The following is a 10,707-nucleotide window of genomic DNA, read 5'->3' on the forward strand; positions in this document are numbered from 1 at the left end:
GGGCTTGGTATGATCTCAGATTGAGGAAGATAGGAGGTAGACGATTGAGTAAGTGGGCGATGAGGTTGTCTATCGTATAGATGAAATACTCGATCGTGAGTAAACGGAAGCCTATCGTATAGACTTTGCTACTGGATTGTGTAGCAACGATTAAGCGAGCAACTATCGTATAGTAAAGTCGTAGCTCGATCGTGTAAGCTCTCTATGTTATCACTTAGTAAAAACTCTTTTTACTTGATAGCCTTTTTCGTGAGATCAATCCGAGTGAATCAACCACTTCCCAATTTTGGAAAACCAAAATATTTTTATCTCATTGTTACTAAACTTCCAATAACCTCCCACTCAATTCAATTATTAGAGAATAAGAATAATTAATTATCACAAAATAAAGATGTTATAAATAAATATAATAACTAACTTATCATATTATATTTATAACCTATAGTTTTAATATTTCATCATATGAAACATATAAACCATAGTTCTTTTTCTATTTTATGGTATTTAATATAAATCATATTTATATTAATTTCTCCAATATATGTATCTAATACATCATATCAATTATATCACATATAATTGAATTTTCTCTTGTTAAGTTGAACACTTCAAATTAACCCAAAATCTGATTCTGAACTTGAACCCATTGAGCTACCAAGGGCATCCCATGGACTTGTAGCTTGAAGCTCAACCAATACGTGAATAACTGATTAAACTCTTTAATCACGAGATCCACCATCTGTTAACTGTTAGTCACTCCACTAAAGAAACACAGCTGCACTCTTCGCACTACAAATATATTTCTGTGTCCATGGAATATAACTAGTCAACAGTGCGATGACCCTTCACAAATCGCTTGTAAGTACAACTGGGCCAATTTACCGTTTTGCCCCTGTAGTTACATCTAACTCCTTAAGTACCACTGATTTCTCTAATGAACAATAAGTCATAGTTCTACTATGACTGAGTCCTCTCTTCCAAAGAGAGGGTGTGGCCACTATGTTCAAGACCCGGAACCAGCCCTTAAGGGAGAAATTTATCTACTTACCCCTGCTTTGAGGAAGAAGTGAATTCCGTCTTGTGTAGCTGATTTTCCAGCTCCCCAATCAGACGAATCCCCAAATAGGTAGGCTTTTGAGTTGGCAATCTGGCCACTCTCACCCATACTAATTAAAGGACCACCTTCAGAAGCAAGAGTTCCCAACTCACTCAGGATTAAGGTTATGTTACCTATGGTCATCCTAGTGAGATGTAAGTCTCAATTATCAACAGCGTTATATAAAGAGACTAATCATCTCGTGGTCCGGTCTTATATAAACTCTTTGTATAGGATACCCTCACTCACATGTTTCCACATGAATGGTCAGGATCAAACCATTTGTAGCACTTTACAACATTTGTAACATCTATAAAGCGGGTCATATCCATAGTGTCTCACCAGGATAAGGTATCCCTCCTTTATCCATCTACTCCAGACCATTTAGGTTATTACTTAAGGCATGATCCACTTGTATGTCTCACATACATGTTTAAGTTACATGAAATAACCACGAATCTTAGTTTATTGGATTTGAGTAAATGCTTATAAAATAAAATTTATTTTATTAATAACAATATGTGTACAAATGTTTACAAACTACGAGACCACCAAGAGAATTAGGACACCAATTCCAAAAATCTTCTACTTGTCCTAATGCCTCGGGAGACTAATGTACAATACATAAAACAATACAATATACTATAAATTAGGGCATACTCTATACCCCAGTATCATCTCCCACTTTCCCTAGACAGGGTGCTGCATGTTCTGTAGACCCAGACTCTCTAGATGACCCTCAAACACTTTAGTCGTGAGAGCCTTTGTAAACGGATCAGCAACGTTGTGCTCCGACAAGATCTTCATGACTATCACATCACCGCAATGCATAATCTCCCAGATCAAATGGTACTTCTGTTCAATATGCTTGCCTCTTCGGTGACTTTGAGGTTCCTTAGAATTTTCCACAGCTCCTCTGTTATTACAATAGAGTGTGATCAGCAAAGACATATTTGGAACAACTTCCAAATCGGTAAGAAACTTCCTAAGACAAATAACCTTTTTGTCTTTAGCAGCTTCACAAGCAGCTACGTATTTGGCTTCCATAGTTGAGTCTGCGATGCATCCTTGCTTGATGCTTCGCCAAAATGCAGCCTCTCCATTCAAAGTGAACACTGACCCTGATGTCGATTTTTGAGAATCTCTATCAGTCTGAAATTTAGAGTATGTGTATCCTATAAGGATCAAATCTTTATCTCCATACACGAGCATATAGTCTCTCGTTCTCCGAAGATACTTGAGAATCATTTTGACCGCCGTCTAGTGATCTAATCCTGGACTGGGATGATATCAATTGACAATCCCTATTGTATAGCAATGTTAGGTCTAGTATATAACATTGCATACATGAAGCTACCAACAACCGATGTATAGGGAATCCGTCTCATTTCCTCAACCTCTTTAGGTGTCTTAGGACATTGTTCCTTAGACAAAATAATTCCATGCCTGAAGGGTAATAAATCCCTCTTGGAATTTTGCACGAGTACCTGATCAACATCTTGTCAATGTACGATGCCTGAGACAAGGCCAACCTTTTGTTCTTACAATCCCAAAAGATCTGGATCCCTTGAACAAACTGTGCCTCTCCTAAATCTTTCATTTGGAATTGGGTGGCTAGCCACTTCATAATATCAGCCAGAAAACCTATATCATTCCTAATGAGTAGGCAATCTGGCCACTCTCACTTATACAAATCAAAGGACTGCCCTCATAGGCATGAGTTCTCAACTCACTCATGATTAAGATCATGTCACCTATGGTCATCCTAGTGAAATGTAAGTCTCCATTATCAACGACGTTATATAAAGAAGCTAATCATTTCGTGGTCCGGTCTTATACAAACTCTTTGTATAGTTTACCCCACTCGCATGTCTGCACATGAATGATCAGAATCAGACCATTTGTAGCACTTTACAACACTTGTAACATCTACAAAGTGGATCGTATCCGTAGTGATACCAGGATAAGGTATCCCTCTTTTATCCATATACTACAGACTATTTATGTTATTAGTTAAGGCACGATCCACTTGTATGTATCCACATACATGCTTAAGTTACATAAAATAACCTCAGATCTTAATTTATTGGATTGAGTAAATGCTTATAAAATAACACTTATTTTATTAACAACAATATGTTTACAAAGTTTACAAACTACGAGACTACCAGGAGATTTAGGACACCATTCCCAACATTCATAGTCGAAGGTCAAGAGCAAAAGGTTTGCAAGCTGAACCGGTTCATTTATCATGAAACAACCATCTCGATCTTGGAACATAAGGTTTGATACTGCGATGAAATCTTATGGCTTTGATCAGAATGTTGATAAGCCTCGTGTCTACAAGAAAATCATCAATAGTTTAGTAGTTTTCCTAGTGTTATATGTAAATGATATCCTACTTATTGGGAATGATATAGGCTTACTGACTACAGTTAAAAACTGGCTAGAAACCCAATTCCAAATGAAAGATTTGGGAGAGGCTTAATTTGTTATTGGGATTCAGATCTTTTGGGATCGTAAGAACAAAATGCTAGCACTATCTCAGACATCGTACATTGACAAGATGTTGATTAAGTACTCGAGGCAGAACTCCTAGAGGGACATATTGCCATTTTGGCACGGAGTTACCTTATCTAATGAATAGTTTCCTAAGACAACTCAAGAGATTGAGGAAATGAGACGAATCCCCTATGCATCTGCCGTAGGCAGTTTAATGTATGTGATGTTATGTACTAAACTTAACATCTACTATGTAGTGAGGATAGTCAGTAGATATTAGTCTAATCCAGGATATGATCACTGGATAGTTGTCAAGAACATCCTCAAGTATCTTCGGAGAACGAGGGACTACATGCTTGTATATGGTTCTAAGGATTTGATTTTTAAATGATACACTGACTCTGATTTTCAGACTGATAGAGATTCTCGAAAATCCACTTCAGGATCAATGTTCACTCTAAATGGAGGGCTATAGTATGGCAAAGCACCAAACAGGGGTGCATCATGGACTCCACCATGGAGGTCAAGTATGTAGCAGCTTGTGAAGCTGCTAAGGAGGCCGTTTGGCTCAGGAAATTTCTGACTGATTGGAAGTTGTTCCAGACATGTCTAAGCCCATCACACTTAATGTGATAATAGTGGTGTTATGGCGAATTCCCATTAGCCTCGGAGTCATAAGTGCGACAAGCACATTGAGCGAAAATACCATCTCATCCGAGAGATTGTGCATCAAGGGGACGCGATTGTCATGAAGATAGCTACGGAGCACAACGTTGTTGATCCATTTACATAGGCCCTCATGACTACAGTGTTTAAGGGTCACCTGCAGAGTATGGGTCTATGGGACAGACCATGACTGGACTAGGGCAAGTGGGAGATCTTGTACTAGGCTTGTTTGTGCCCTAGTTTATTGTTTTGCGTACTTGTAATTTGTTTATCTTGTACACCTCACTAGCTTAGAACAAGTGGGAGATTGTTGGGATTGGTGCCCTAAATCTCGTAGGGTCCTGTAGTTTGTAAACACTTGTATGAACAAACATTATGTGATTTATAATATATGATATTTTATTCACTCCTATCTATAAAATATATGATATTTTAGTTGCATTAACCACAAACTAATAAACTAAGATCCATGGTTATCGTTGTAACTTAAACATGTATGTGGAGACATACAACTGGATCGTGTTTAAGTGATAGCCTAAATGGTCAGTAGTATATGGATAAGGCTGGGTACCTTATCCTGTGACACTACGAGTATGGCCCGCTTTGTAAGTATTACAAATGTGTATAGTGCTACAAATGATCTGATCCTGATCATTCATGTATTAGACATGTGAGCGGGGATATTCTATACAAAGAAGTTTGTATAAGACTGAACCACATAATGTTTAGTCTCATTATATAACGGCGTTCATAATTGAGACTTTCATTTCACTAGGATGACCATAGGTAACATGACCTTAATCTTGAGCAAGTTGTGAACTCCTACTTATGAGGGAAATCCTTTGATTTGCATGGGTGAGAGTGGCCAGATCGTCGACTCAACAAGTCTACTATTTTGGGGATTCGTCTGATTAGGGAGTTAGGAACTCAGCTACACAAGATGGAATTCACTCCTTCTCCGAGGTAGGGGTAAGTAGATAAATTACTCCCTTAAGGATTGATTCTGAGTCTTGAACAATGTGGTGCCACACCCTCTCCTGGCCCGAAAGAGGTTTGGTCATAGTTAGACTATGATCTATTGTTCATTAAAAGTTGATTCTAGGTCTTGAACAATGTGGCGCCACATCCTCTCTTAGCCCGAGAGGGGTCTAGTCATAGTGGGACTATGATCTATTGTTCATTAGAGGGGTCAGTGGTACTTAAGAAGTTAAATGTAACTACAGGGGCAAAACGGTAAATTGGCCCAACTGTACTTACGAGCAATTTGTGAAGGGCCATCGTACTGTTGTTTGGTTATATCCAATGGACACAGAAATATATCTGTAGTACGAAAAGTGATGCTGTCAATCTTTAGTGCAGTGCCCGACAGTTAACGGATGGGGGATAATGTGATTAAAGAGTTTAGTCAGTTATTCACATACCGTTGGAGCTTCAAGCTACAGGTCCATAAGGTCCCCTTGGTAGCTCAATGGATTTAAGTTAAGAAACAGTTTTTTGGTTAATTTGAAATGTTCAAATTAATAAGAGGGAATTTGATTATATATGATATACTTAAATTAATTCAATTATATATGATATAATTGACATAATGTATTTGATACATTATTGTTTAATTGGAGGAATAAATATTTGAATGAGATTCAAATATATTTCCTATGAATAAGAATCATAGTTTTTGATTTATATTAAATGCCATAAAAATAGAGAAAAAGAACTATGGTTTTCATATTGTATATGATGCAATATTAAAACTATAGGTTATAAATATAATATGATAGGTTAGTTATCATATTTATTTATATTTATTAATTATTTGATAATTAACTTCTTTTTCTCTATAACCACCCTTAGTGGGTAGTTATTTGGTTTTATTGCAAATTAGAATAAATAAAATTGTTTTAATTATTCCAAACACAAGTGAATTAGAGACAAGAAATTAGCAATTGAGTTACTATACGATCACTTGAGAGACTAAATGATCGAATAGGAAGTCTATGCGATACACTAGTTCGTCTATATAACAGTGTAATTCCCATCTCGATCGTCTTCCTCCTCCACACCAAACTTCCTCTCTAACCAAAATGAACCAAAGCCCACCACTTCTGTATTCTAACACTGAGAATACCAAGGTCATCAAGTGGTAGGATCCGGTTGGTCCGAAGATTGAGTTGCTGCTTGCTGCTTGTTCGAGAGAAGTGTTCATGACTTGTTCGAAGTGTCCGTGAACAAGTTAGATCGAGGGATTACTTGAAGAATGGTTCTTCAAAGGTATAGTCTCTTGATCCTTTGTTTGTATTTCAAAACATGATGTAATTTAAGATTTATGCATAATCTGTACTTGCATGACTGTAAATGTATGTGTTCATTCACAATGGGATTTGGATGATCCGCTTCTGCTCAAAGGTCCTCTGTAAACGAAGTTCCTTCATTGTTAGTGTAAATATACATGCGATGTATGTTATATATTATATGTCATATAGTTTTAAAACCCACCATAGGTTATGCATTTATATTCATGCATCATTTTATATTATAAGTGTTATAATATATGAATATGCATGATTTAAATTACATAAAGCATGCTCATGCATCATATAGTATAAATATTTTAGTATATGTATGCATGCATTATAGCATATCCATGAATAATTTATATTATAATTGTTATAATATATGGTTGAATGAACGTATGGAAAGTATGCTACAACATGATTCATTACTTAGTTATATAATTGTTATATATTAGCAATGAATGAAGATTGCATGAAGCATGACATTACCCTAGGTTAATTTATAAATGTTATAATTAACTGAAGTATGTCATCATATAATGGTTGTTTTTAATTGTTTCATTTATTTGTAATTGTTATAACTAAATGAAATTAGAATTAAAATCAATAATTAATAATTTCATGCAAACCTTAGGCTTTAATCATTTTTTTAAATTGTTTTAAAATATGATTGAGACAGACCTAAAATCACATTTCTAATGAGATTAGAAATCTAAGTTTAATCTTTTAATCGGTTTAATAGGATTAAATTGATTCTTAATAAAATATTAAATAAGTAACAAATGTATCAATAAATGACCTTTTGCCTAAGGCGGGTTCTGGCTAGGCTGGGGTACTTAAGTTGATGGAAACGTTGCACCCCTACCTGGGAACCTACCTGGAAAGGTGAATTAGATAGATTTGTTACATGCATGCAAATTTGATCAAAGTCTATTAAAGAGTTTAATGAGACTTCAATCAAAATTGTTTAATCATTAAAGACAAGAGTTGTTTTTTAGCAAATTAAACAAACACTTAGATAATATCAATAGTCGGATTTTTCCTAAGTTAATTAACCCTAGGTAGAACACTCAGTGGGAGAAAAAGGGAGTATATGATACTTCATTTTAGCCTCTACACGTTTCTCCCTAAAAGTTCACAACGTGAGATCTACTCTCGGCCTCGAGGCACCATGGGTGTCCCCCTACGGGTGACATTTGTGTAGGTCAATAACAAGGTGAATGGAGAGAGTGTTTATAGTAAGTGGGAGCGGGATATGTGACAACACATCCCTCGGTCTCTCTCATTAGGGTAAATAAAGTTTCATGCATCATCTCGTGGCATCGTGGATGTCCCCCTAAAGGATGGTTGTATTGCATGACGCTTTATTTGATCTCCATAAATGGATAGGGTTGCTTTAGTTTCATGTCCCAATCGATTTTTCCCTATGGCTGGCTCATTGGGACGAAACTCTAGAACCTAAAATGAGGGGTTACACTTACACAGAATTGTCAAGTATGTTAACAAATTCTGGACCGAACAGTGGTGACTATTAGTTACAGTGACAAGGTGTTGTTTCTATCTAATGGTTGAAAATGTCTCATTTCCATGAAGGGGAACCTGATCACCCTACGATGTCTTTTGTCCCGCCTCACTGAAACATCATTGCAAAATAGATGTAATTTAGGGAACACTAGACTATTTTGCTAAAATCTGATTGGTTTTCTTAAGTGGTTAAATGCAAGTAGACTAAAATAGTTTGTTCTTTTTCAGCCAATTCTTTAAATGGCTACCGTTACTTTAAGTTCACTCATCGACGGGAGAAAATTACACTAGTTGGAAAAACACAATTCATACTATACTGATCATCGATGATCTTTGATTTGTCCTAATGGAGGATCGTTCTCCCAATCTAGCTGCAAATGCTCCTCGAAATGTTCGAGAAACATATGAGCATTCAACACGGGCAAACGAAAAGGCCTGAGTGTATATCTTGGCAAGCCTTAATGAAGTCTTGGCCAAGAAGCATGAGCCCATGCTTACAACTCATGAGATCCTGGAGTCCCTAAAGGAAATATTCGGACAACCGTTTGCATAACTCAGGCATGATGCTCTAAAACACATCTTCAATGCCCGTAAGCAAGAAGGGGCATCTGTTCAAGAACATGTTCTCAACATAATGGTCCACTTCAACGTGGCAGAGATGAATGGTCAAGCATCGATGAAGCCAGTCAGGTTAGCATCATATTGGAATCTTTATCTGAAAGTTTCCTGCATTTTTGTAGCAATGCTATTTTGAATAAAATTGACTACAATCTGACCACTCTGCTCAATGAGCTACAGACTTTCCTATTGGGATTGGTGTCCTAATTCTCTCCGTAATTATACACATTGTTTTATGAATAAAATAACTGTTATTTCATTTTGGCATTTACTCATATCCAATAAACAAAGCTCCATGGTTATCTTATATAAACTTAAGCATGTATATGGGATATACAATGGATCACGCCTTAAGTGATAACCTAAATAGGTTTGTAGTATAAGGATTAAGGTGGGATACCTGATCTTGGTGACATTACAGATACGACCCACTTTGTAGAGGTTTGCAAGTGTTGTAAACTACTATAGATGGTAGATCCTGACCATTTATGTGGAGATATACGAGTGAGGGTGTCCTATACAAAGTCTTTTTATAAGACTGGACCACGAGATGACTAGACTCTGTATATAACGCTGTTCATACTGGAGACTTACATCTCACCTAAACGACCATAGGTGACACGACCTCAATCCTAAGTGTTTTAGAAACTCCTGCCTTTGAGGGCAATCCTTTGATTAGTATGGGTGAGAGTGGCCAGATTGCCACTCAACATGCCTACCTTTTTGGGGACTTGTCTGATTTGGGAGCTGGGAACTCAATTACACAAGATGAAATTCACTCCTTCTCCAAAGCAGGGGTAAGTAGATAGATTTTTTCTTTAAGGGCTGATTCCGGGGCTTGAACATAGTGGCCACAATTTCTCTTTGGAAGAGAGGACTCAGTCATAGTAGGACTATGACTTATGTTCATTAGAGGGATCAATGGTACTTAAGGAGTTAGATGTAACTACAGGGGCATAACGATTATTGGCCTAGGTGTACTTAGAGCGATCTGTGAAGGGTTGTCGCACTACTGATTGGTTAAGATGAACCATAATATATCTGTGGTAAGGAGAGTTCAACTGTTGGTCTTTAGTGAAGTGCCTGACAGTTAACGGATGGCGGATCTCATGACTAAAGAGTTTAGTCAGTTATTCATGTACCATTGGAGCTTCGAGCTACAGGTCCATAAGGTCCCCTTGGTAGCTCAATGGATTCAAGCTCAAGGTGGGCCAATAAGGTCACCTTCAGAAATGGATAGGGTCACTTTAGGTTTTGCCCCAATCGAATTTTTTCCCCTTCGGATTGACTGCTTAGGGCGGATCTCTAGGGCTTAAAATGGTGGGTCACACTTACGGGAGATTGTTAAGTAAGTTAATGATCTCTTGCCAAATGTATGATGGCTAGTCGTTATAGGAGGAAGAGTAGTTTTGGTACTAATGACTAGTTAAGAATTTCTCAATTCAGAGGAGGGATAATTGACCTTCCTTCGGCGGCTTTTGTCCTAACCTTTAGAGCGTCATTGCAAAACTAGATGTCACACGGGGTTCATATTAGATTTGCTAAAACCTTATTGGATGTTGTTTGTTTTACAACGGGTATTTTCTTAAAACCTAACGTAGGTCAATGTGTTTTTTTTTCTTTTTAGCAATTCGTTAGTATTTCCATTTAGTGCCTTTAATATGATTGATTACATACAATGGAAAAAATCGTGTAAAACATATTTCGTGACAAACAACCTCGAATTTGTTATGGTTGAGGAGTGTCCTCAAGTTCCGACCCTTGATGCACCGCGAAGTATTCACAATGCATATAAGGTGTGGATGAAGGCTAATTCATTGGCCCAACTTCACATTTTGGCTAACATACCTGATGTTTTTGCCGCAAGGGTTGAGAACATGGTCATTGCATGTGAGATCATGGACTTGTTGCAAGATTTGGAATGTCAGTTCTTACTTGTCGAGCACAAAAAGATGGATAATGAAATCAGTAGTGTCAGTTGTTCTGACACTGATCCCACTACTCTCTAAA

The sequence above is a fragment of the Benincasa hispida genome, chromosome 12, assembly GCF_009727055.1.
Source record: "Benincasa hispida cultivar B227 chromosome 12, ASM972705v1, whole genome shotgun sequence".
NCBI classification, from domain to species: Eukaryota; Viridiplantae; Streptophyta; class Magnoliopsida; order Cucurbitales; family Cucurbitaceae; genus Benincasa; species Benincasa hispida.